The following is a 23,572-nucleotide window of genomic DNA, read 5'->3' as shown; positions in this document are numbered from 1 at the left end:
GGTACCTCATTGTGTTTTGATTTGCATTTCTCTGATAATGAGTGATGTTGAGCATCTTTTCATGTGTTTGTTAGCCATCTGTATGTCTTCTTTGGAGAAATGTCTGTTTAGTTCTTTGGGCCATTTTTTGATTGGGTCATTTATTTTTCTGGAATTGAGCTGCAGGAGTTGCTTGTATATTTTTGAGATTAATCTTTTGTCTGTTGCTTCGTTTGCTATTATTTTCTCCCAATCTGAAGGCTGTCTTTTCACCTTGCTTATAGTTTCCTTTTTTGTGCAAAAGCTTTTAAGTTTCATTAGGTCCCATTTGTTTATTTTTGCTTTTATTTCCAATATTCTGGGAGGTGGGTCATAGAGGATCTTGCTGTGATTTATGTCGGAGAGTGTTTTGCCTACGTTCTCCTCTAGGAGTTTTATAGTTTCTGGTCTTACATTTAGATCTTTAATCCATTTTGAGTTTATTTTTGTGTATGGTGTTAGAAAGTGTTCTAGTTTCATTCTTTTGCAAGTGGTTGACCAGTTTTCCCAACACCACTTGTTAAAGAGGTTGTCTTTTTTCCATTGTATATCCTTGCCTCCTTTGTCAAAGATAAGGTGTCCATAGGTTCGTGGATTTATCTCTGGGCTTTCTATTCTGTTCCATTGATCTATATTTCTGTCTTTGTGCCAGTACCATACTGTCTTGATGACTGTGGCTTTGTAGTAGAGTCTGAAATCAGGCAGGTTGATTCCTCCAGTTCCATTCTTCTTTCTCAAGATTATTTTGGCTATTCGAGGTTTTTTGTATTTCCATACAAATTGTGAAATTCTTTGGTCTAGTTCTGCGAAAAATACCGTTGGTAGCTTGATAGGGATTGCATTGAATCTATAGACTGCTTTGGGTAGAATAGCCATTTTGACAATATTGATTCTTCCAATCCATGAACACGGTATTTTTCTCCATCTGTTTGTGTCCTCTTTGATTTCTTTCATCAGTGTTTTATAGTTTTCTTTGTATAGGTCCTTTGTTTCTTTAGGTAGATATACTCCTAAGTATTTTATTCTTTTTGTTGCAATGGTGAATGGTATTGTTTCCTTAATTTCTCTTTCTGTTTTTTCATTGTTAGTATATAGGAATGCAAGGGATTTCTGTGTGTTAATTTTATATCCTGCAACTTTACTATATTCATTGATTAGCTCTAGTAATTTTCTGGTAGAGTTTTTAGGGTTTTCTATGTAGAGGATCATGTCATCTGCAAACAGTGAGAGTTTCACTTCTTCTTTTCCTATCTGGATTCCTTTTACTTCTTTTTCTGCTCTGATTGCTGTGGCCAAAACTTCCAACACTATGTTGAATAGTAGTGGTGAGAGTGGGCACCCTTGTCTTGTTCCTGATTTCAGGGGAAATGCTTTCAATTTTTCACCATTGAGGGTGATGCTTGCTGTGGGTTTGTCATATATAGCTTTTATTATGTTGAGGTATGTTCCTTCTATTCCTGCTTTTTGGAGAGTTTTAATCATAAATGAGTGTTGAATTTTGTCAAAGGCTTTCTCTGCATCTATTGAGATAATCATATGGTTTTTATCTTTCAATTTGTTAATGTGGTGTATTACATTGATTGATTTGCGGATATTAAAGAATCCTTGCATTCCTGGGATAAAGCCCACTTGGTCATGGTGTATGATTTTTTTTAATATGTTGTTGGATTCTGTTTGCTAGAATTTTGTTAAGGATTTTTGCATCTATGTTCATCAGTGATATTGGCCTGTAGTTTTCTTTTTTTGTGGCATCTTTGTCTGGTTTTGGAATTAGGGTGATGGTGGCCTCATAGAATGAGTTTGGAAGTTTACCTTCTTCTGCAATTTTCTGGAAGAGTTTGAGTAAGATAGGTGTTAGCTCTTCTCTAAATTTTTGGTAGAATTCAGCTGTGAAGCCATCTGGTCCTGGGCTTTTGTTTGCTGGAAGATTTTTGATGACAGTTTCGATTTCCTTGCTTGTGATGGGTCTGTTAAGATCTTCTATTTCTTCCTGGTTCAGTTTTGGAAAGTTATACTTTTCTAAGAATTTGTCCATTTCATCCAAGTTGTCCATCTTATTGGCATAGAGCTGCTGGTAGTAGTCTCTTATGATCCTTTGTATTTCAGTGTTGTCTGTTGTGATCTCTCCATTTTCATTTCTAATTTTGTTAATTTGGTTCTTCTCTCTTTGTTTCTTAATGAGTCTTGCTAATGGTTTGTCAATTTTGTTTATTTTTTCAAAAAACCAGCTTTTAGCTTTGTTGATTTTTGCTATGGTCTCTTTAGTTTCTATTGCATTTATTTCTGCCCTAATTTTTAAGATTTCTTTCCTTCTGCTAACTCTGGGGTTCTTCATTTCTTCCTTCTCTAATTGCTTTAGGTGTAGAGTTAGGTTATTTATTTGGCTTTTTTCTTGTTTCTTGATGTAAGCCTGTAATGCTATGAACCTTCCCCTTAGCACTGCTTTTACAGTGTCCCATAGGTTTTGGGTTGTTGTGTTTTCATTTTCATTCATTTCTATACATATTTTGATTTCTTTTTTGATTTCTTCTATGATTTGTTGGTTATTCAGAAGCGTGTTATTTAGCCTCCATATGTTTGAAGTTTTAACAATTTTTTTCCTGTAATTGAGATCTAATCTTACTGCACTGTGGTCAGAAAAGATGACTGGAATGATTTCAATTTTTTTGAATTTTCCAAGACTAGATTTATGGCCCAGGATGTGATCTATTCTGGAGAAGGTTCCGTGTGCACTTGAGAAAAAGGTGAAGTTGATTGTTTTGGGGTGAAATGTCCTATAGATATCAATTAGGTCTAGCTGGTCCATTGTGTCATTTAAAGTTTGTGTTTCCTTGTTAATTTTCTGTTTAGTTGATCTATCCATAGTTGTGAGTGGGGTATTAAAGTCTCCCACTATTATTGTGTTACTATTAATTTCCTCTTTCATACTCGTTAGTGTTTGCCGTACATATTGCGGTGCTCCTATGTTGGGTGCATATATATTTATAATTGTTATATCTTCTTCTTTGATTGATCCTTTGATCATTATGTAGTGTCCTTCTTTGTCTCTTTTCACATCCTTTATTTGAAAGTCTATTTTATCTGATATGAGTATTGCGACTCCTGCTTTCTTTTGGTCTCCATTTGCGTGAAATATTTTTTTCCAGCCCTTCACTTTTAGTCTGTATGTGCTCTTGTTTTGAGGTGGGTCTCTTGTAGACAGCATATATAGGGGTCTTGTTTTTGTATCCATTCAGCCAATCTTTGTCTTTTGGTTGGGGCATTCAACCCATTTACATTTAGGGTAATTATTGATAGGTGTGGTCCCGTTGCCATTTACTTTGTTGTTTTGGGTTCACGTTTATACAACCTTTCTGCATTTCCTGTCTAGAGAAGATCCTTTAGCATTTGTTGAAGAGCTGGTTTGGTGGTGCTGAATTCTCTCAGCTTTTGCTTATCTGTAAAGCTTTTGAGTTCTCCTTCATATCTGAATGAGATCCTTGCTGGATACAGTAATCTAGGTTGTAGGTTATTCTCTTTCATTACTTTCAGTACGTCCTGCCATTCCCTTCTGGCCTGGAGGGTTTCTATTGATAGATCAGCTGTTATCCTTATGGGAATCCCTTTGTGTGTTATTTGTTGTTTCTCCCTTGCTGCTTTTAATATTTGTTCTTTGTGTTTGATCTTTGTTAATTTGATTAATATGTGTCTTGGGGTGTTTCGCCTTGGGTTTATCCTGTTTGGGACTCTCTGGGTTTCTTGGACTTGGGTGGCTATTTCCTTCCCCATTTTAGGGAAGTTTTCAGCTATTATCTCCTCGAGTATTTTCTCATGGCCTTTCTTTTTGTCTTCTTCTTCTGGGACTCCTATGATTCGAATGTTGGGGCGTTTCACATTGTCCCAGAGGTCCCTGAGGTTGTCCTCATTTCTTTTGATCCTTTTTTCTTTTTTCCTCTATGCTTCATTTATTTCCACCATTTTATCTTCTACCTCACTTATCCTATCTTCTGCCTCCATTATTCTACTCTTGGTTCCCTCCAGAGTGTTTTTGATCTCATTTATTGCATTATTCATTTTTAATTGACTCTTTTTTTATTTCTTCTAGGTCTTTATTAAACATTTCTTGCATCTTCTCAATCTTTGTCTCCAGGCTATTTATCTGTAACTCCATTTTGTTTTCAAGATTTTGGATCATTTTTATTATCATTATTCTAAATTCTTTTTCAGGTAGATTCCCTATCTCCTCCTCTTTTGTTTGACTTGGTGGGCATTTTTCATGTTCCTTTACCTGTTGGGTATTTCTTTGCTTTTTCATCTTGTTTAGATTGCTGTATCTGGAGTGGGCTTTCTGTATTCTGGAGGTCTGTGGTTCCTTTTTATTGTGGAGGATTAACCCAGTGGGTGGGGTTAGACGATTGGATTGTCAAGATTTCCTGGTTAGGGGAGCTTGCGTCAGTGTTCTTGGTGCGTGAACTTGATTTTTCTTCTCTTTGCGAGAATCAATGGAGTGCCCCAGTTAAATGATGTTTTGAGATGTTGTCTATGTGTTTAGGTGTGTCCTTGGGCCAGCCTGTTATGTTGATTTCAGGGCTATTCCTGCGTTGCTGGAGAATTTGCGTGGATGTCTTGCTCTTTAAAACTTATTGGCTCTTGGGTGGTGCGTTTTGGTTTCCAGTGTAGGTATGGAGGCTTTTGGACAGTCACTTATTACTTAAAGTTCCATGTAGTCAGGAGTTTTCTGGTGTTCTCAGGTTTTGGGCTTAAGTCTCCTGCCTCTGGATTTCAGTTTTATTCTTCCTGTAGTCTCAGGACTTCTCCAACTATACAGCCCTGATAAGAAAACTTCTAGGTTAATGGCTAAAAGATTCTCCCCCGTTAGGGACACCCAGAGAGGTTCACAGAGTTACATGAAGAAGGGAGAGGGAGGAGGGAGATAGAGATGAACAGGAGGAGAAAAAGGGGGACTCAAGAGGAGAGAGACAGATCTACGCAGCTGTCTGTTCCCAGAGTGTTCTCCGTAGCCCAGTCACCTACAAGGATTCACAGAATTGGATTGGGAAGAGAAGGGGAAAGGAGGAAATAGAGGTGTTCTGAGGTAGAAAACAGAGAGTCAAGATTGGGAGAGAATAATCTTCAGTTTAAAAATAGGGCTTCTCTTCTTTTTTTTTTTGTAAGGTTATAGTGTATTGAAAATGAAAATTAAGGAGTAGTAGAGGAGTACTAGAGGACTTTAAAAGAAATAAGAGAAAAAGAAAAATAGAAAATAGAAGAGAAAAAGGAAAGAAAAAAAAGAAAAAAAAAGAAAGAAAAAGAAAAAAAAAAAGAAAAAAAAAATTTTTTTTTTCCCCCTAATTAGAAAATCGTAAAAGTCTGTGGAAATGAAAGTTAAGGAGTAATGGGGGAGTAATAGGGGATTTTAAAGGAAAATAAAAGAGAAGAAAGAAAAAAGAAAAAAAAGAAAAAAAATTAAAAAAAAAAAAAGAGAAAAAAGTAAAATTATATCTAGGAGTTTCTCTGGAGCTGTTGCGGTCAGTGTGGGTTCGGCTCAGTTTCAGATAGCTCCTCGTTCCAGCTTACGCTTCTCGATATCTACAGGCCCCTCCGGTGTAGTCAGTGTTTCCTAGAGGGATTTTAATCTGTTGCACCAGTCCCTTCTGAAGCGGTTCCCTTTGTTTATTTGGCTTCTGTTTGCCGGTCTCTTCAGAGCCTCATTTCCGCCCTGACACAGGCGGGCGGAGGTGGACTCTTATTCAGGTAGCTAGTTCCGTCGCTCTGTGGGGCAGGGAGGGGCTTGCGCTGTGGGGACAGGCTTGCGCCACGGGGATGGGCTGGGGCTGCCGGGAGGGGCTGACGCTGCTTTCTCCGTCTGTGCTGCTCAGGCTCCCGGCTGTTCTATATGGAGCGTGCCCCGCGCTGCGCGAGGTTCCAGCCCTCGGGTGTTCCACAAAAGTGCGGAAGGAAAAGCTGCGCCTGCTCTCCGTGCCTTCCCCGTCAGAGCGGTCCAGGCAGCCAGGGGCTTGGTGGGCGCACTCTACCCAGGTGTGGCGCGCCCCCTCCCTTCCACGGACCCAGACTCAGTTTCCACTGGCGCCAGTCGGGCGCGTGCGCCTTCCGCCCTCCGCGTCCCCAGCCCCAGTCCCCGCCCGCGCCCTGTGTCTCGCCGCGACCTTCCCCTCCCCCCTGCCTCCTGCCTCCGGCGGGGCTGGGCCGGTCCGCAGCCTGCGAGCTCCTCTCTGGACCCTCTCGGTCTCTTTGTTCTGCGAACGGCTGGCAGTGTGTTCGGGCCGGTTAATTTACTCTCACTCCTTTGGTCTCCCACAGTTCAAGTTGGCAACTCACAGAAGTTCCCTCCGATTGTCCTCAGGGCACTCAGGCCCAGACCCTACCCCAAGCAATGCCGCCTAAGAGCTCCCGGGACGGATCTCCGTCCTTAGCTCTTTTGTCTCACTTTTTATCTTTTATATTTTGTCCTACCTCCTTTCGAAGACAATGGGCTGCTTTTCTGGGCGCCTGATGACCTCAGCTAGCGATCCGAAGTTGTTTTGCGAAGTTTGCTCTGCGTTCAGTTATTCTTTTGATGAATTTGTAGGAGAGAAAGTGGTCTCCCCGTCCTACTCCTCCGCCATCTTGGCTCCTCCCCCTCCTCTACTTTGAATTTAGTATGAAATACCTTGTGTTGATTTTTCTCACTACTTTAATATAGTTGGCTCACAGTATTTAGTGTTTAATATTTATCTATCAATCTATGGATCCATCATCACCATCAAGATGTTAAACTGATCCATCAATTCCAAGTGTTTTCCCATTGGCCTTTGTGTAATTCTTTCCTCTAGCCACTCTGCACCATTCCTGAGCTCTAGGAAATCACTAATCTAGTTTCTCTCACTAGGCTTCCCTGTCCATCACCAACTCCCAGAGCTTGCTCAAAATCAAGTCCATCAATTCAGTGATGTCATCCAATCATCTCATCCTCTGTCCTCCCTTTTTCCTCCCACCTTCAGTCTTTCCCAGTGTTTGGGTCTTTTCCAATCAATGAGTCAGTTCTTTGCATCAGGTGGCCAAAGTATTGGAGCTTCCGCTTCAGCATCAGTCCTTCCAATGAATATTCAGGACTGATTTCCTTTAGGATGAACTGGTTGGATCTCCTTGCAGTCCAAGGGACTCTCAAGAGCCTTCTCCAACACCACAGTTCAAAAGCATCAATTCTTTGGCGCTCAGCTTTCTTTATAGTCCAACTCTCACATCCATACGTGACTACTGGAAAAACCATAGCTTTGACTATGTGGACCTTTGTTGGTAAAGTAATGTCTCTCCTTTTTAATGTGCTGTCTAGGTTGGTCACGGCATTTCTGCCAAGGAGCAAGTGTCTTTTAATTTCATGGCTGCAGTCACTATCTGCAGTGATTTTGGAGCCCCCCAAAATAGACTCTGTCACTGTTTCCCCATCTACTTGCCATGAAGTGATGGGACTGGATGTCATGATCTTAGTTTTTTGAATGTTGAGTTTCAGCTTCAGCATCCTTAAGAATATCCTTAAGGATACAGAAACCATGGGCGAAATTACCAATCAACATGAACTAATTGATATTTATGAAATTCTCCATTCAACAACAATAGATCACACATTTATTTCAAGTGCACACAGAATATTTCCCAGAAAGGCTTTATTCAGGGCCGTAAAAGAAGTCTCAATTTAGAAGGTCTCAAATTATATGACGTATGTTCTCGTACCAAAATCGAATTAAATTAGTAACAGTAAAATACTAGGAAAGTCCCCAAATATTTGGAAACTATAAGACCAAATTTTAAATAATCCATAAGTCAAAGAATATATGAAAAAAGAAAGTATTTTGAACAGAAGAAAAATGAAAACACAACCTATCAAAAAGTCTGAGATGCAGCTGAAACGGCACTAAAAGACAAAATCATGGCACTACATATCTATGTTAAAAAAGAAAATTATCAAATCAGAAGTCTATTCTTCTATGGGTTTCCCAGGTGGCTTAGTGGTAAAAAATGCTACCGTTGCAGGAGATGCAAGAGATGTGGGTTCAATTCCTGGATTGGGAAGATCCCCTGGAGGAGGAAGAAATGGCAACCAACCCCAGTATTCTTGTCTGAGAAATCCCATGGACAGAGGAGCCTGGTGGGCTACAGTGGGAGGGGGTCACAAAGACTGAGACACAATTGAGCATTTCTTCTATATTCAGAAATTATCAAATCTAACAAAGTTAACCACAATGAAAACAGAAGAAATAAACCAGTAATTGTGAAAAACAGAAATAAATGGAAATAGAAAAGTACAAAATAAATAAAAGTGAAAACTGCTTCTCTGAGAAGACCAATAAAACTGATAAAACTTCTAACCAGATTGATAAGTGAGAAGGTACAAATGACCAAATTTGAAATGAGAGGTGATTTTAAACGTACTGAAAGAATAAAGGAATATAATAAATTCTAAGACAAGAAATTTGACCATTTGCAAGAACTGAAAAACTTCCTTTAAAGACTCAAACCAATAAAGCTCATTCAGAAAGAAACAGGTCATCTGAATAGCCCTAAATGGAATCAAATTACTAGTTAAAAATCTTCCTATAACAAAAATCCCAGATCAAACAGCTTCACTGGAAAATTCTACCAAACATTTAAGGAGAATATAATATCAATTCTATAAAAAATTTTCAAGAAAATTGAAGGAACATTTCCCAATTCTATATGACCATAATGATCCTGACCCAAAACCAAGTAAAAATATTATAACAAAAGAAAGCTAGAGATGAATATCCTTTATGATCACAGATGTAAACATTTCTAAAAAAATTTTAGCAACTCAATCCAACAATATGTAAAAAAAAAAAAAAAAATACATCATGAGCAATATGGTTTATCCCAGGAGTGCCTGTGTAATTTCACTTGAAAATTAACCAATGTGATTCTCCCTGTTAATAGCTTTAAAAGGCAAAACCATGTGATCATCTGGACAGCTGCTGAAAAAAGTGTTTGACAAAATACACTATCAATTCCTGATAAAAACTCTCAGCAAACTAAGAACAGAAGTGAACTTCCAACGATAAGAAGACAATGAGTTGGTTTATTATTGGACTGGAAAGGCTCTTTATCTCACCAGACTGCCTGGGTGCTTGCTTTGTGACTTTAGGACCAGATAAAGGAAGCAGACTATATGATGTGCTGTTTAAAGTCTGAAACTCTTCTGATGATCTTCTCAGTCAGTTTCTTTACTGATGATTGCCACCAGCATATCCACGCTGACAAGCTTGCTTGACAGATTAAATGGCCAATGAAAGCTTCTCAGGGAACTCCCCTGGAGCCAACTATCCGTGCACACATCAGCCAATTCAAGCTGGGGACACAGCATGGTACACATGTGGTACATGCATAGGAACCAGAACTCCCTTGTGGAATTTTGCTCAGATAACGCTGCCTGCCTGCATTTTCTTTTTCATTCTGTACCTCATCCTTTGCCTCTAAACACAACCCTCAAACGTGTGTGCTCTGTGGAGTCTGGTGAATGTTTTCAAATGCAAATAATGATAAAAAGTCTTTGCAATCTGATAAATGACATCTATGAAAAACTACCAGCTTATACTTAATGGTGAAAGACAAAATATTTTCCTTTAAAGTTAGGAACAAAGCGAGATGGTTATAATTTTCATTATTACCAACATTATACTGGAGATTCTAGCTGATGCATTCAGATAGAAAAAAGAAATAAAAGGCAATCATCTGCATATAAAACCCTATAAAATTGACAAAAAAGCTATCAGAACTAGTGAATGAATTTACAAGATTGCAAGGATACAGGATTAATTTACAAAATTAATCATAGTTCTATTATGTTAGCAGTGAGTAACTGGAAACTAAAATTATGAAAATAATGTCATTTTAATAACATCAAATATAAGAAATATATATGTATAAAATTGACAGAAGAGATGTAAGGCCTATACACTGAAAATTACAAAACTTACCTAAGATAAAATGAAGACTAGAGTAAATGGAGAACTATCTTGAATCTGTAACTTGGATGACTCAATATTGCTAAGATATTAATTCTCTGCAAATGTCTCTCTCTCTTTTTTTTTTTTTTGGTGGCACTGTGCAGCTTGTAGGACCTTAGTTCCCCAACCAAGGATTGAACCTGGGCCACTGCAGTGAAAACTCCCAGGTCCTAACCAATGGACCACCAAGGAGTTCCCACAGATTTATCTTTAGATTCAATTCAATCCCAGTCAAAATCTCAGTAGACTGTATTTTAGTAATCTACAATTTGTTTCCCAAATTTATGTGGAAATGCTAAACTTTTCCAAATACTAATACTTTTGTTTTTGCATTTCAAAAACAAAAAGGCAATCAAAGGACTAGGATAAAATATTTGTAAGACATGTATGTGAGAAAGAACTTGTGTCTCAAATACACAAAGAATTCCCCTAATTCAATAATTAGAAAATATTACAATTTAAAAATGGGTAAAATACTTTAAGACACTCTTACTTCTGGGTTAATTTTTTTGTGTGTGCGTAAGCATGGCTTAGCCTACATTTCTTTAGACTACCAGTACCAATCATCTTAACAAAGATGTTTTATATGCATCCAAATTTATAGAGAAGGATTTAAATGAAAATCTGCTGCCATAAAATTTGTATTTTTTTTCTTAGCATCTTTATGAAAGTTATAAATGGAATAAACTACTGTGAATATTCAAACTCCTGAACACAGCAGTTCAGCAATGCTCCAGCACTCTTCCTGTTCGATTCTGGTGCCTTTTTTGTTTGGTAGTCTAGACATAGCCTGTTTCTTAGACATGTTTATAAATGGATTGGAAAGGAGGTCTAAATAAAGGCATTACTGAAATACAAAGCGTCTTTTTGTTATACATTGTTGTTATTAAGAAAAGATTCCAAAAGAGGGCTTCTGGCAATGAGTCATGTATTCTGACAGATGTTTTCTACAGATGAGAGTTCAGCTCCACCTTTCCCAAAAATGTAAGTTTTAGAAGGAGAGGTCTGTCTTTTGGAGCCCTTGGGAAATAAGTTACAGTGTAGACTGCATTTCTTAAAACCACTCCTATCCTTGTTTGAAATCCAATGGCAAAGGTCTTTTCTCGTAAATAAATGATTTTGAAACTTTAAAACTTTCAACATACTTTGTTCCTTGATTCAAAACTACAGTCTTGCAAGAGAACTTGGAAAACAAAGGAATGGAGAAACTCTAGGAAAGCTAATTTTACCTCATGAATGTGAAATTAAGTGTGAAGACAGATTCCTTGAATCCTAAAATATGGAAGAAGCTTAAGAAAGCTTCCTGAAGAAGCTTAAGAAGTAGCTTACCTGATCCAATCTTCTCTCACAGATAAGGAAACCGAGGCCCAGAGTGAGTAGGAGAAAGGAGGCAGGAGTGGACACCAACAAGTCAAGATTCTACTTCTAGTTCAGTGTTCTTCCTATTATACCTTCTGGAATGACAGGAGGAAATAATCTCTGACAAAATAATTAAGACCACTTAGAGAGGTCAAATAAACTGTCCAAGGTCATATAGATAGTAAGTGACAATGCTGGGACAAGACTAAATATCTGAGACTCCAAAGACCATGATTTATACCATACTACTATATTCTTTACGTAGTAATATATATTTGAGTTTCATGAAAGAAACTTGCTGGTTTGACTCACCATTGTACTCTTTCAGTTCAGTTCAGTCGCTCAGTCATGTCTGACTCTTTGCGACCCCATGAATGACAGCACGCCAGGCCTCCCTGTCCATCACAAACTCCCAGAGTTTACTCAAACTCACGCCCATCAAGTCGGTGATGCCATCCAGCCATCTCATCCTCTGTCGTCCCCTTCTCCTCCTGCCCCCACTCCCTCCCAGCATCAGGGTCTTTTCCAATGAGTCAACTCTTCTCATGAGGTGGCCAAAGTATTGGAGTTTCAGCTTCAGCATCAGTCCTTCCAATGAACACCCAGGACTGATCTCCTTCAGGATGGACTGGTTGGATCTCCTTGCAGTCCAAGGGACTCTCAAGAGTCTTCTCCAACACCACAGTTCAAAAGCATCAATTTTTCGGCGCTCAGCTTTCTTCACAGTCCAACTCTCACATCCATACATGACCACTGGAAAAACCATAGCCTTGACTAGACGGACCTTTGTTGACAAAGCAATGGCTCTGCTTTTTAATATGCTATCTAGGTTGGTCATAACTTTCCTTCCAAGGACTAAGCGTCTTTTAATTTCATGGCTGCAGTCACCATCTGCAGTGATTTTGGATATCATAAATGCACAAGAAATACTGGCTAAATCATTCATATTTATTTTTTAAATTCATTTATTCATTTTATTCATTTATTCAATACTGGATAAATCCACACATATTGATTGATTTTAATGTATATAGTGTTTAAACTGACTGCATACCAACTACATACTTAGGAGACAATGGACATTTGTGCTGGTTATAATTCTCTGAGAGCAAGAATTTCTCTCCTCTGAAATTCTCTTAGAGATGCCTTTTTCATAACCCAAGATCATCTGCAGTGGTGGAGGAAGTTTCCAGTTGATTTAGTCATAGGGAAAAAAATTACAGAAGAATGATATAGATGTCTACTGATATATGGGCATAAACATATATTCAATTCTACCACTGATTTCCTTTTCCTAGAGGAATTAAAAGCGATTGAGCTGAAAGAAAGGTGAGAAAATGAATGAAGGAAAGTTTCCCTAGTCTGATATCTTTATCTTGATTCCCACAGTAATCTGGGACTTGCTCTTTGAGTATCTCTCTCCAGATCCAGAAATGATAATTTCTCATCTTCTATTTCTCTTTCAAGGCCTCAGTCTTCATCTTTTAAAAACACATTCACTGAAATCTCATTGTTGCCTGTAAATCTAGCCCTAAATTGCCACTGTAATCGCTGTTATATTCATAATCAATATGAAGTCATAAACAATACTTTCCAAGGAAATAACATAGTAAATCTGTTTATATGTGGCTCTCACAAATATGCTAAAAACTGGCTGTGCCTTACAAATATAGCATATGAAGAACTGTATATACCACAGTACTTCTGGCAAGCATAATCTCAATTTTTTAATTCTTTGTAAATATTTCAATTACGTCTGCTAAGTAGTTTTAAAATTTCTTTTAACATACTGCCATAATTAAGAGCAGGCTGTACAAGGCTGATATATTTTACATGTTTTTAAAGAGCATGTGCATGTGTTTGAGTTTTTTATTGTTGTATGTCCATTCAGATAAATGAAGTCTATCTCTCCATGTAGTCCTTGCTTAATGCAAAATCAAAAAAAACTAGTGTTGTTACATTAATGCATTTTTAATCATTCTAGGTTTAAAATACAACGTTTTAAACCTTTTTTAAACTTTGTTTAAAATACAAAGTTTAAAATGCTGCACTCAAAAAGAAAAATGTATTTATCTTAATAAATTACACCAAGTAAAAATGCAAATAGCATGTTAATAAAGAGTAGCTCTTGCCTAAGATGTTTAGTAAAATCTGGGAGATAGAACTTAGTAAATAATTTCCAAAACAATTAAATTAGTAAAATTAGTAAAATTCAGTAAACAAGCAAATGAATAAAATAAATGAAGACGCAAATTAATGTCTCAGCAAACATAAAGAGATCCTCATCTTCATTACTTTAATTAAAATATTAGATTTTTTTTACACAACTACCTAACTAAATGAAAACATTGATAGCATTCAATGTTGGCAAGTCTGTGGTATAAGGGCACTCAAATATTTGGTGCACAAAGGAGTTTTAAAGCGTAGTCTGGGAATATGTATGTAATTTTTAAATTTGCCTACTCTTTGCCCCAATAGTTTAGCCTTTAAGAATCTAATCTTCAGTTATATTAGCCTAAGTAGCACACACACACAATTCACACTCTCACACAGAACAATACTGGTTGCAAACATTACATGCAGTTTCAACATCAGTAAAATAACAACAACAAAAATACAGTACCTTCATTCAAGGAGTACTATAAAATGATTAAATGAAATGAGATATTGACTTGTAAGCTTACATATAATAATTAAGTGCATAAAAATGCCCAAACCTATATACATATCATGATTCTAGTTTTGTAAACAAGGAAACTAACTAATGAATATAATAAATGTATCAGAGAGCATGTGCAGATATGTATAAATGTGCAGAAATCAGAAAAGATTCATTTAGCAAATTCTGTAGTAGTTACATTTGGGAGACAGAATTGGTCAAGTCAAACATAAGAATGACTTTCACTGTGTAAGACAGAAAAGAATTTAAGGTTATTGGTGGTTTCCTTTTTTTGTGACTACAAGTTTAAAAAGAGGAAGGAAACACTGGTACACTGCCTACTAACCTATAGATTATAGCAACACATTATATCTGATCTGTTAATTAAATCAAAGAATTTTGCACCAATGGGAGAACAAAAGTATTTGGACTGTGACCCAAGTAGAATTAGCCCCACTAGAAATAGTTGCTTTCTGGAAACGAGATAGGTATCTATGATATTCAGGCTTATCTAGGAACAGTTACCAAGTTAATATAGTGGATGGTAAGCAAAATACAACATCATGAGAACTGGCACATGAGTCAGTAAGCAAGGATCCAACAATATATAAAGTCAGCACCAAAGAGCTACTGCTGGTTAGAAACTCCAACCACTGTATTGAGCTACAGATCTCCATAACCTTGGATCCTTGTGGGAAACAGAAAAGGATATCAGGGAATACAATAGGAGACTATCCAGCTATTGAAATATGGATCAAGGAGGAAAAATCACAGTCCCAAAGAACAAGACAAAGACCACAGTAAGACCAGCTAAAATACTGGAGTGAGATACTGAGCCCCACACTCAGGAGACTTGTCTAGAACAGAAGAGGAAAACAATTCACCTGAACAAAGAAAGATCTCACATCTTTGCTTGCAATTTGACTGAACAACCAGTAAAATTATTTTTCTTTCCCTCATAGAAAAGAATGGACACTTTCAAATTTTCCTATTGCTCCCCAGGGCACCATAATATTTTAGTCCACTAGACTCAAAATTTAAAATTGTCAATAACTCTTTTTCTCCTTTACCAACTTCCACAAACCTGGACAACCATAACCCAAGCCCATATCTTTGTTTTGTTCTAATGACTGAAATGGTCCTCTGACTTACCTTTTCTTTTCCTGATCAAGTTCCTGAGGCGTGTCAAGACAATCTTTTTTTTCAAATTAAATCTTACAAAGTCTCTATTCATTCCAAGAACACCAGCTGTAGCAAAATATTGTCTCTCAGACAGCCACACTCCCAGCCTCTCCCTTTCGAGACAGTTTGCTTTACCACTACCCTGGACAATGTTCCAACTCAAGAAACTGAGGAAAGTTTTCCTCCAAGTATAAAAGCAGAGTGGTTAAGATCACAGCCTCTTAAACAGACTGAGTTCCTTCAGAATTTGCATAACCACATTCCAGTGATATGACTTTAAACATAGGATTTAATCTAAGCTTAGTTTTGTGGTGTGCTGTGTTTAGTCGCTCCAACTCTTTGTGACCTCAGCTTTACTTAACCATAAAATAGGCATGATATTCATAAAACTTTTATTTAATAAAACTGCTGTTAGAATTCAACATTATCTTCTATATGAAGTTCTTTGTGGTTTTGGCTCAGAGCCTGGCATGTAATTAATAACTGTTATCATCACCATCATCACCACCATTCTTTCAAATGACAGCATTTTTTTCTTTTTTTTTTATGCATTTCTTAGCAGTGTACCCACACAGCCTTTTTAAAGTATCAAAAAAAAATTTCTATCCATGGAAAAAAATATTATGATGTTTTATACAAGAAAGATCTTACTGATATGAAGTACCAGTAACTTTCAAAATGCCTTTCTCATTTTTCAAGTTCTCCTGCTTTTTCCTCCATCCACAAGCCTGTGGTTCATTCCACTCTGATCTTCTGGTGAAAAACCTTCCTTGAACATTTGTCAATCCAAACCTAATCTTTTTGTGCCAAAAGAAAATCAAAGTACAGATATTTACCTTCTTGAACTCATTATTTTCCTAATTAAGGGCAGTGTTACTTTAATGAACCAAAAGTAGCTGAGGTAAAAATGAATACGGGAATCTCCCGAATTAATTCGAAGGAAACATAGAAGGATTCCCAGCAGCCAAAAAGCCATCAGAAGTCCCAGGAGCGGCTCCAAAAGCTTCTGTTCATTAAGGCTGGCTCATTGAACAGAACATTTTTATTAAGAGCCAAGGATCCAGGAGGACCCTGCCACCGAGGCCTGTGCTTGATGACGTTCCAGAAGCAAGAATCCCAGCAGTCGGGGGTCTGTCCCTTCTCTGCAAGCCTATGAGCAAGCCAGCCCTGCAGCTGGAGAGACAAGCGGGCCGTGTATGTGGGACACCTCTCCACCCTGTGGCGCCTAGCTCGTTTACCGCGCTCCGTGGAGTGTGAGAACCAGTAATTCTTCTCGTGGGCGCTGAAGGGGGACGGGGTACTGAACCACAGTACCTGTGGCTGCATGCGCTAGTCCCTCTGAGTGGGAAGAGGACGTGGGAGGAGGCAGCAGAGTTTCCGGTGCCGGCGACGGGCTGCGGGGCCGGCATGGTGGCTGGGAAGAAGAGAGGCTGTTTCAGCTCCGTTGAGGCTCTCTGGAGAGAAGAGACGATGAGAGATAGAGGCTGTGAGGAGGTGGCAAGTGAAAGCTGGTGGCGTTCGACCGGTAAGCAGGTATCCACTTGGGGGCCGCCTGGTGCTCGCCTACTAGCAGGCCCCGCACCGAGCAGGGGGACGTAGGGACGTAGAGACGCAAGATGGCGGCCCGGGCCCGGACGAGGGCGCTCAGGCGCTCAGGCGCAGAGGCACGAGGGCTGCTTGTGTGCCGTGTAGAGGCCTGGAGAGTGTGGAAGCTCGCGGTTGGGGTTGTGAGCTTGAGGTCGTTGGCCAGGGGGTGCGGGTCCCGGGAAGGCTCGGCAGGGGTGGGGTCCTAGTGCTCAGGCCGATGGGTGAGCATGCCAGTCCCCTTACGCTTCCCCTCTAGTCAAGGGAGAGTTAACACTGGGTGATTTTCTGTCACTCTTTAAGCCAAATATCCAATTCATTGTACATTTAATTTGGAACCACATTTTTTCTGTTTAATGACCAACCTGCACATTGGTGAAATTGGTCATTAGCCCACGGAATGTATATATAACCTTAAGGTTTCAGTGTCCAAAACCCTCCTCATATCTCTGACACCATTAGTATGAGTGATTGGAAGAGAAGCCGGCTGGTCACTAGCCAGTCAATAAAGTGAGTAGCCTTACACCAAATGTCTGTTCTTGTCCAGCCAGCAATGGCCAGAGGTGGGGGTTTCTCCAGGCCCACTGCTCAGTCGACAGATATTATGAGCTACAACAACTTCTCTGAAAAGGAGGCATAGAAAAGACAGGTGAATTGGCTGGTATGTTAGTTGCAGTTGGCTTTGCCTAAATCTCCACTAACACCAGAATTGATATCATCACTGGTTAGGTAGTCATAAGGCACTAGAGTGCTACTATCTCTCTATTTTGCCGCCTTAGTATAGCTCATTGTTCATTTTTCATTAATCTTCCATGTTAATACTGGGCTTCTCTTATGGCTCAAACGGTAAAGAATCTGCCTGCAATGTGGGAGACCCAGGTTCAATCCCTGGGTTGGGAAGATCCCCTGGCGAAGGGAATGGCAACCTACTCCAGTATTCTTGCCTGGAGAATCCCATGGACTGAGGAGTCTGGAGAGCTGCCTAGGAGCAACATCTTTTTAAACATTTAACATTGCTGTAGGACTTATTCAGGTCACATATTCAATGCAAGGAGTTTAGGGGAATGGGAACTGAGTTTAAAAATATGCAGGAATTGAAAATAAATTAGGGGAAATGGTTCTTTGTTCTGTATTCAGACACTTCTACCACATGCCTCAACTTCCAGGAGAAACTGAGGGGCTTTCCAAAACTAAATCTGTAAAGGATTCCAGTATGTTCTTTCCACGACAAGATCAGACATTGATGGTAGGGAATCCAATGGTTCTTTATCTTCCCATTGGCCCCCATAGACATTACTGACCAGACACATTCCCAAACTGAAACACAAGGACAGAACAGTCTTTTCAAATGCATCATTCTTTCTGCATTTGAATAGTCATTATATATTGGCATGCATCATCTCCTGCCCCCGGAAGTTGTGTGCAGAAATGTGCAAATCAAATAAAAGGTGAGGCCATTCTGGTATTCCACCTGGAAAAGTCAAGAATGGACTTGGCCAGGCCTAACCACACACTGGAATCAGATAGGAGTTTTGATAACCTATAATTGCCCAAGAGCCACCGCTGAACAATTTCATCACTATCTTTCGTTATAGTGTTACCCACTGGTGTTTCTTTTTTTTTAATTACCCTGGTGATTCTCATGTGTAGTCAGGTTTGAGAAGATAGGCTAGCCCTTAGAGGAATAAAAATTATTGAGAACACATGGGAATCAGATTCTGGCCAGCTGACTGTACTTCTCCAAACTTAACAACAACCACCTCAACAAATCACTGGAGGAAGTCAGGAAAACTCAAGTATTCAAGAAACTGTGGAGAAGAGGGCTAAGTGGGCAGCCTAGTTATTTTATAAATAAGGCTGTCACTCAGTCATAGCTGCCAAAGCTGTTCTCCACCTTAGGCATGAGGCAGAGATCACTAAATTCAGATTGTTCAGTTCAGTTCAGTTGCTCAGTCGTGTCTGACTCTTTGCAACCCCATGGACTGCAGCACACCAGGCTTCCCTGTCCATCACCAACTTCTGGAGCTTGCTCAAACTCATGTCCATTGAGTTGGTGATGCCATCCAATCATCTCATTTTCTGTCATCCCCTTCTCCTCATGGCTTCAGTCTTTCACAGAATCAGGGTCTTCTGCAAGAGTCAGCTCTTTGTATCAGGTGGCCAAAGTACATAGTTGGTTTAAATACAAAGCAGTTAGAAAACCTAATGTATTATTCTTACTGGCCTATTGTAGCTAAGATTTAGTTATAAACTAATGATATTGATACTTAGATTTTTCTGGTACTGCTATCAAGATATCAGAAGGGGAAGAACACTGCATGATGAATAATAATTGTCATCTGGTAAGTTATAATGCAGTTTTTCCTCAACAAGTTGTCTCAGGCAAGTCTCTAAATCAAGCTGTCTCTCAATTTCCTTGTTTCTAAAGTTATTCAGTTGATCTATTTGTTTATTCATTCATCCATTCATGTTTTCAGTAAACTGTTACTGGTTACCTCTAGCCAGGCCTTGTCCAGTTCTAAGATTACTAAATGGATTAGTATGTTTCTGCCTTTACAATCTTACAGACTCATGAAAACTACTTATGAAGTGGTTACAATACACTTTGAGTAGGTAACCTGGATAGATGAATAGAGAGTTGAAGAGATAAAAAAAATCTCATCAGTTCAGTTCAGTCGGTTAGTCATGTCTGACTCTTTGTGATCCCATGAACCGCAGCACGACAGGCCTTCCTGTCCATCACCAACTCCTGGAGTCCACCCAGACCCGTGTCCATCGAGTCAATGATGCCATCCATCTATCTCATCCTCTGTTATCCCCTTCTCCTCCTGCCCTCAATCTTTCCCAGCAGCAGGGTCTTTTCCAGTGAGTCAGCTCTTTGCATCAGGTGGACAAAGTATTGGAGTTTCAGCTTCAACATCAGTCTGTCCAATGAACACCCAGGACTGATCTCCTTTAGGATGGACTGGTTGGATCTCCTTGCAGTCCAAGGGACTCTCAAGAGTCTTCTCCAACACCACAGTTCAAAAGCATCAATTCTTTGGCACTCAGCCTTCTTTATAGCCCAACTCTCACATCCATACATGACCACTGGAAAAACCATAGCCTTGACTAGATGCACCTTTGTTGGCAAAGTAATGTCTCTGCTTTTTAATATGTTATCTAGGTTGGCCATAAGTTTCCTTCCAAGGAGAAAGCATCTTTTAATTTCATTGCTGCCATCACCATCTGCTGTGATTTTGGAACCCAGAAAAAGTCAGCCACTGTTTCCACTGTTTCCCCATCTATCTGCCATGAAGTGACGGGACTGGATGCCATGATCTTAGTTTTCTGAATGTTAAGCTTTAAGCCAACTTTTTCACTCTCATCTTTCACTTTCATCAAGAGGCTCTTTAGTTCTTCTTCACTTCCTGCCATAAGGTTGATGTCATCTGCATATCTGAGGTTATTGATTGTGAGGCTGCCAGGGTTAATACCATGACGGGCGGCCTGGACCTAAGTTTTAGCTTCCCCCGAAATGGTAAGATTCCCTACTCCCATCAGGTAACCTGGAGCCAGCCAATCAATATGCGCCCAGTAAGAACAAAGGGAGAGCTGAAAAGCCCGCGAAAGTCTGTACCGATAGAATTACTTTGCAAACATGTAACCAATCCGCTTAAGCCAGCTACTAACCGCTTTTGCATATCTTATAAATTTGTGTAACAAGCTTGAGCTCGGCGCTTTCTGACCCTGCACCACTGTGATGTTTGTGGCAGAAAGCCCTGGCTCGAGACAGTAATAAACTTCCCTTTTTGCGAGTTGCATTGTCTTGGAAGCCTTCTCTCTCTTCCCGCTCGGGGATTCGGACATCGGGCATAACATTGATATTTCTCCTGGCAATCTTGATTCCAGCTTGTGCTCTCTCCAGCCCAGCATTTCTAGGCGTGCTGTTTCAGTAGATAGAGGGCAGGGGATTCCAAGTGGTTAGGACTGCTCTTTCACAACCGAGAGCCAGGGTTTGATCCCTAGTAAAGGAATTACCCCTGGTGGCTTAGAGGTTAAAGCATTTGCCTGCAATGCGGGAGACCCAGGTTTGATCCCTGGGCCGGAAAGATCCCCTGGAGAAGGAAATGGCAACCCACTCTAGTAAGAATCCCATGGATGGAGGAGCCTGGTAGGCTCCAGTCCACGGGGTCCCAAAGAGTCAGACACGACTGAACGATGTCACTTTCAAGTTCACTTTTAGGGAATTACTATCCGTCAAGCCACACTGTGTGTAACCCTCCACCCAAAAAAGTAAATAGAATTAGTAAGCATTTAGTAGACTGCTATCCCTCACTAAAATATGAATATGTCCTAAATATATGATATTGGGGTTAGGAGAGAGTGACTGAGAGAGAAAATATATGGCCTCTAAAATAACTGGCATCAGTTCAGTGTGGCTGAATTTCAGATTCGAGATGGAGAAGTGAGGAGCTAAGTCTTAACCTGAGGAACTTCTGTTGAATACTAGTGTGTCTTTTTATGCAGCAGTGGTGGGATATGAAGAAGAGGTGGCAAGAATACACAGAACTATGTAAAAAAGATCTTAATGACACAGGTAAACCCAGTGGTATGATCATTCAGCTAGAGCCAGACATCTTGCAGTGTGAAGTCAAGTGGGCCTTAAGAAGCATCACTATGAACTAAGCTAGTGGAGGTGATGGAATTCCAGATGACCTATTTCAATTCCTAAGAGATGATGCTGTTGAAATGTTGTACCCAATATGCCAACAAATGTGGAAAACTCAGCAGTGGCCACAGGACTGGAAAGGTCAGTTTTCATTCCAATCCCAAAGAAAGGCAATCCCAAAGAATGTTCAAACAGCCACACAGTTGCACTCATCTCACATGCTAGTAAAGTAATGCTCAAAATTCTCCAAGCCAGGCTTCAACTATATGTAAACCGTGAACTTCCAGATGTTCAAGCTAGATTTAGAAAAGGCAGAGGAACCAGAAATTAAATTGCCAACATCCATACGATCATTGAAAAAGCAAGAGAGTTCCAGAAAAACATCTGGTTTATTGACTACACCAAAGCCTTTGTGTGGATCAAAACAAACTGTGGAAAATTCTTAAAGAGTTGGGAATACCAGACCACCTTACCTGCCTCCTGAGAAACATGTAGGCAGGTCAGGAAGCAACAGTTAGAACTGGACATGGAACAACAGACTGGTTCCAAATCAGGAAAGGAGTACATCAAGGCTATGTATTGTCACCCTGCTTATTTAACTTATATGTAGAATACAGTATTCTTGCCTGGAGAATCCTGTGGACGGAGGAGCCTGGTGGGCTACAGTCCATAGGGTCTCACAGAGTCGAACACGACTGAACCAACTTAGCATGCATGCATGCATGCGTTGGAGAAGGAAATGGCAACCCACTCCAGTGTTCTTGCCTGGAGAATCCCAGGGACGGGGGAGCCTGGTGGGCTACCGTCTATGGGCTCACACAGAGTCGGACACGACTGAAGCGACTTAGCAGCAGCAGCAGCAGAATACATCATGCGATATTCCAGACTGGATAGAGCACAAACTGGAATCAAGATTGCCAAGAGAAATATAAATAACCTCAGATACACAGATGATGCTGCTAAGTCACTTCAGTTGTGCCTGACTCTGTGCAACTCCATGGATGGCAGCCCACCAGGCTCCCCTGTCCCTGGGATTCTCCAGGCAAGAACACTGGAGTGGGTTGCCATTTCCTTCTCCAATGCATGCATGCATGCTAAGTCGCTTCAGTCATGTCCAACTCTGTGTGACCAGATGACACCACCCTTGTGGCAGAAAGTGAAGAAGAACTAAAGAGCCTCTTGATGAAAGTGAAAGAAAAGAGTGAAAAAGTTGGTTTAAAACTCAACATTCAGAAAACGAAGATCATGGCATCTGGTCCTATCACTTCATGGCAAATAGATGGGGAAACAATGGAAACAGTGAGAGACTTTATTTTTTGGAGTTCCGAAATCACTGCAGATGGTGACTGCAGTCATGAAATTAAAAGACACTTGCTCTTTTGAAGAAAAGCTATGACCAACCTAGACTGCATGTTAAAAAGCAGAGACTTTACTTTGCTGTCAAAGGTCTGTCTAGTTAAAGTTATGGTTTTTCTAGTAGCCGGGCATGGATGTGAGAGTTGGACTATAAAGAAAGCTGAGCACTGAAGAATTAATGCTTTTGAACTGTGGTGTTGGGGAAGACTCTTGAGAGTCCCATGGACTGCAAGGAGATCCAACCAGTCCATCCTAAATGAAATCAGTCCTGAATGTTCATTGGAAGAACTGATGCTGAAGCTGAAACTCCAATACCTTGGCAACCTGATGCGAAGGGCTGACTCATTGGAAAAGACCCTGATGCTGGGAAAGACTGAAGGTGGGAGGAGAAGGGGACGACAGAGGATGAGATGGTTGGATGGCATCACCGACTTGATAGACATGAGTTTGAGCAAGCTCCAGGAGTTGGTGATGGACAGGGAAGCCTAGCATGCTACAGTCCATGGGGTCTCAAAGAGTCAGAAACAACTGAGCAACTGAACTGAACATGTGGGATAATCACATTAAGAAGATCAGTGTGATAACTGTGGAAGGTTATCTTCAGGAAAACTGAAGAATGTGTGGTTAAAGTTAGGGACACAAGGAGTGAAGCAGTTGTTCAGAGGAGAAGTAATAATGCCCTGAACTAAGAGCTTTTCTGATAATAAAATTTTAATTTTGTATTAGAATAAAAAAAAATGAACTCCTAACCTCCAAAGTAACACC

General features: G+C 39.9%; 1 long non-coding RNA gene across 2 annotated transcripts in view; it reads right to left on the bottom strand.

Annotated features, from left to right (window-relative positions):
• LOC122438165 overlaps positions 1–15,471 on the bottom strand; it is a 142,239-nt gene extending 126,768 nt beyond the window's left edge. The window contains exon 1 of one of the 2 annotated variants that reach the window (XR_006268468.1): positions 15,187–15,471. This is a non-coding gene — a long non-coding RNA (uncharacterized LOC122438165). The remainder of the gene's footprint in view (positions 1–15,186) is intronic. The other variant, XR_006268467.1, reaches the window with a different exon arrangement.
• Between the last annotated feature and the right edge of the window lie 8,101 nt (positions 15,472–23,572).

The sequence above is a fragment of the Cervus canadensis genome, chromosome 3 (genome assembly GCF_019320065.1).
Source record: "Cervus canadensis isolate Bull #8, Minnesota chromosome 3, ASM1932006v1, whole genome shotgun sequence".
NCBI classification, from domain to species: domain Eukaryota; kingdom Metazoa; phylum Chordata; class Mammalia; order Artiodactyla; family Cervidae; genus Cervus; species Cervus canadensis.
The sequence above is the reverse complement of the archived record's forward strand: the minus strand, read 5'-3'. Positions and strand labels throughout refer to the sequence as shown.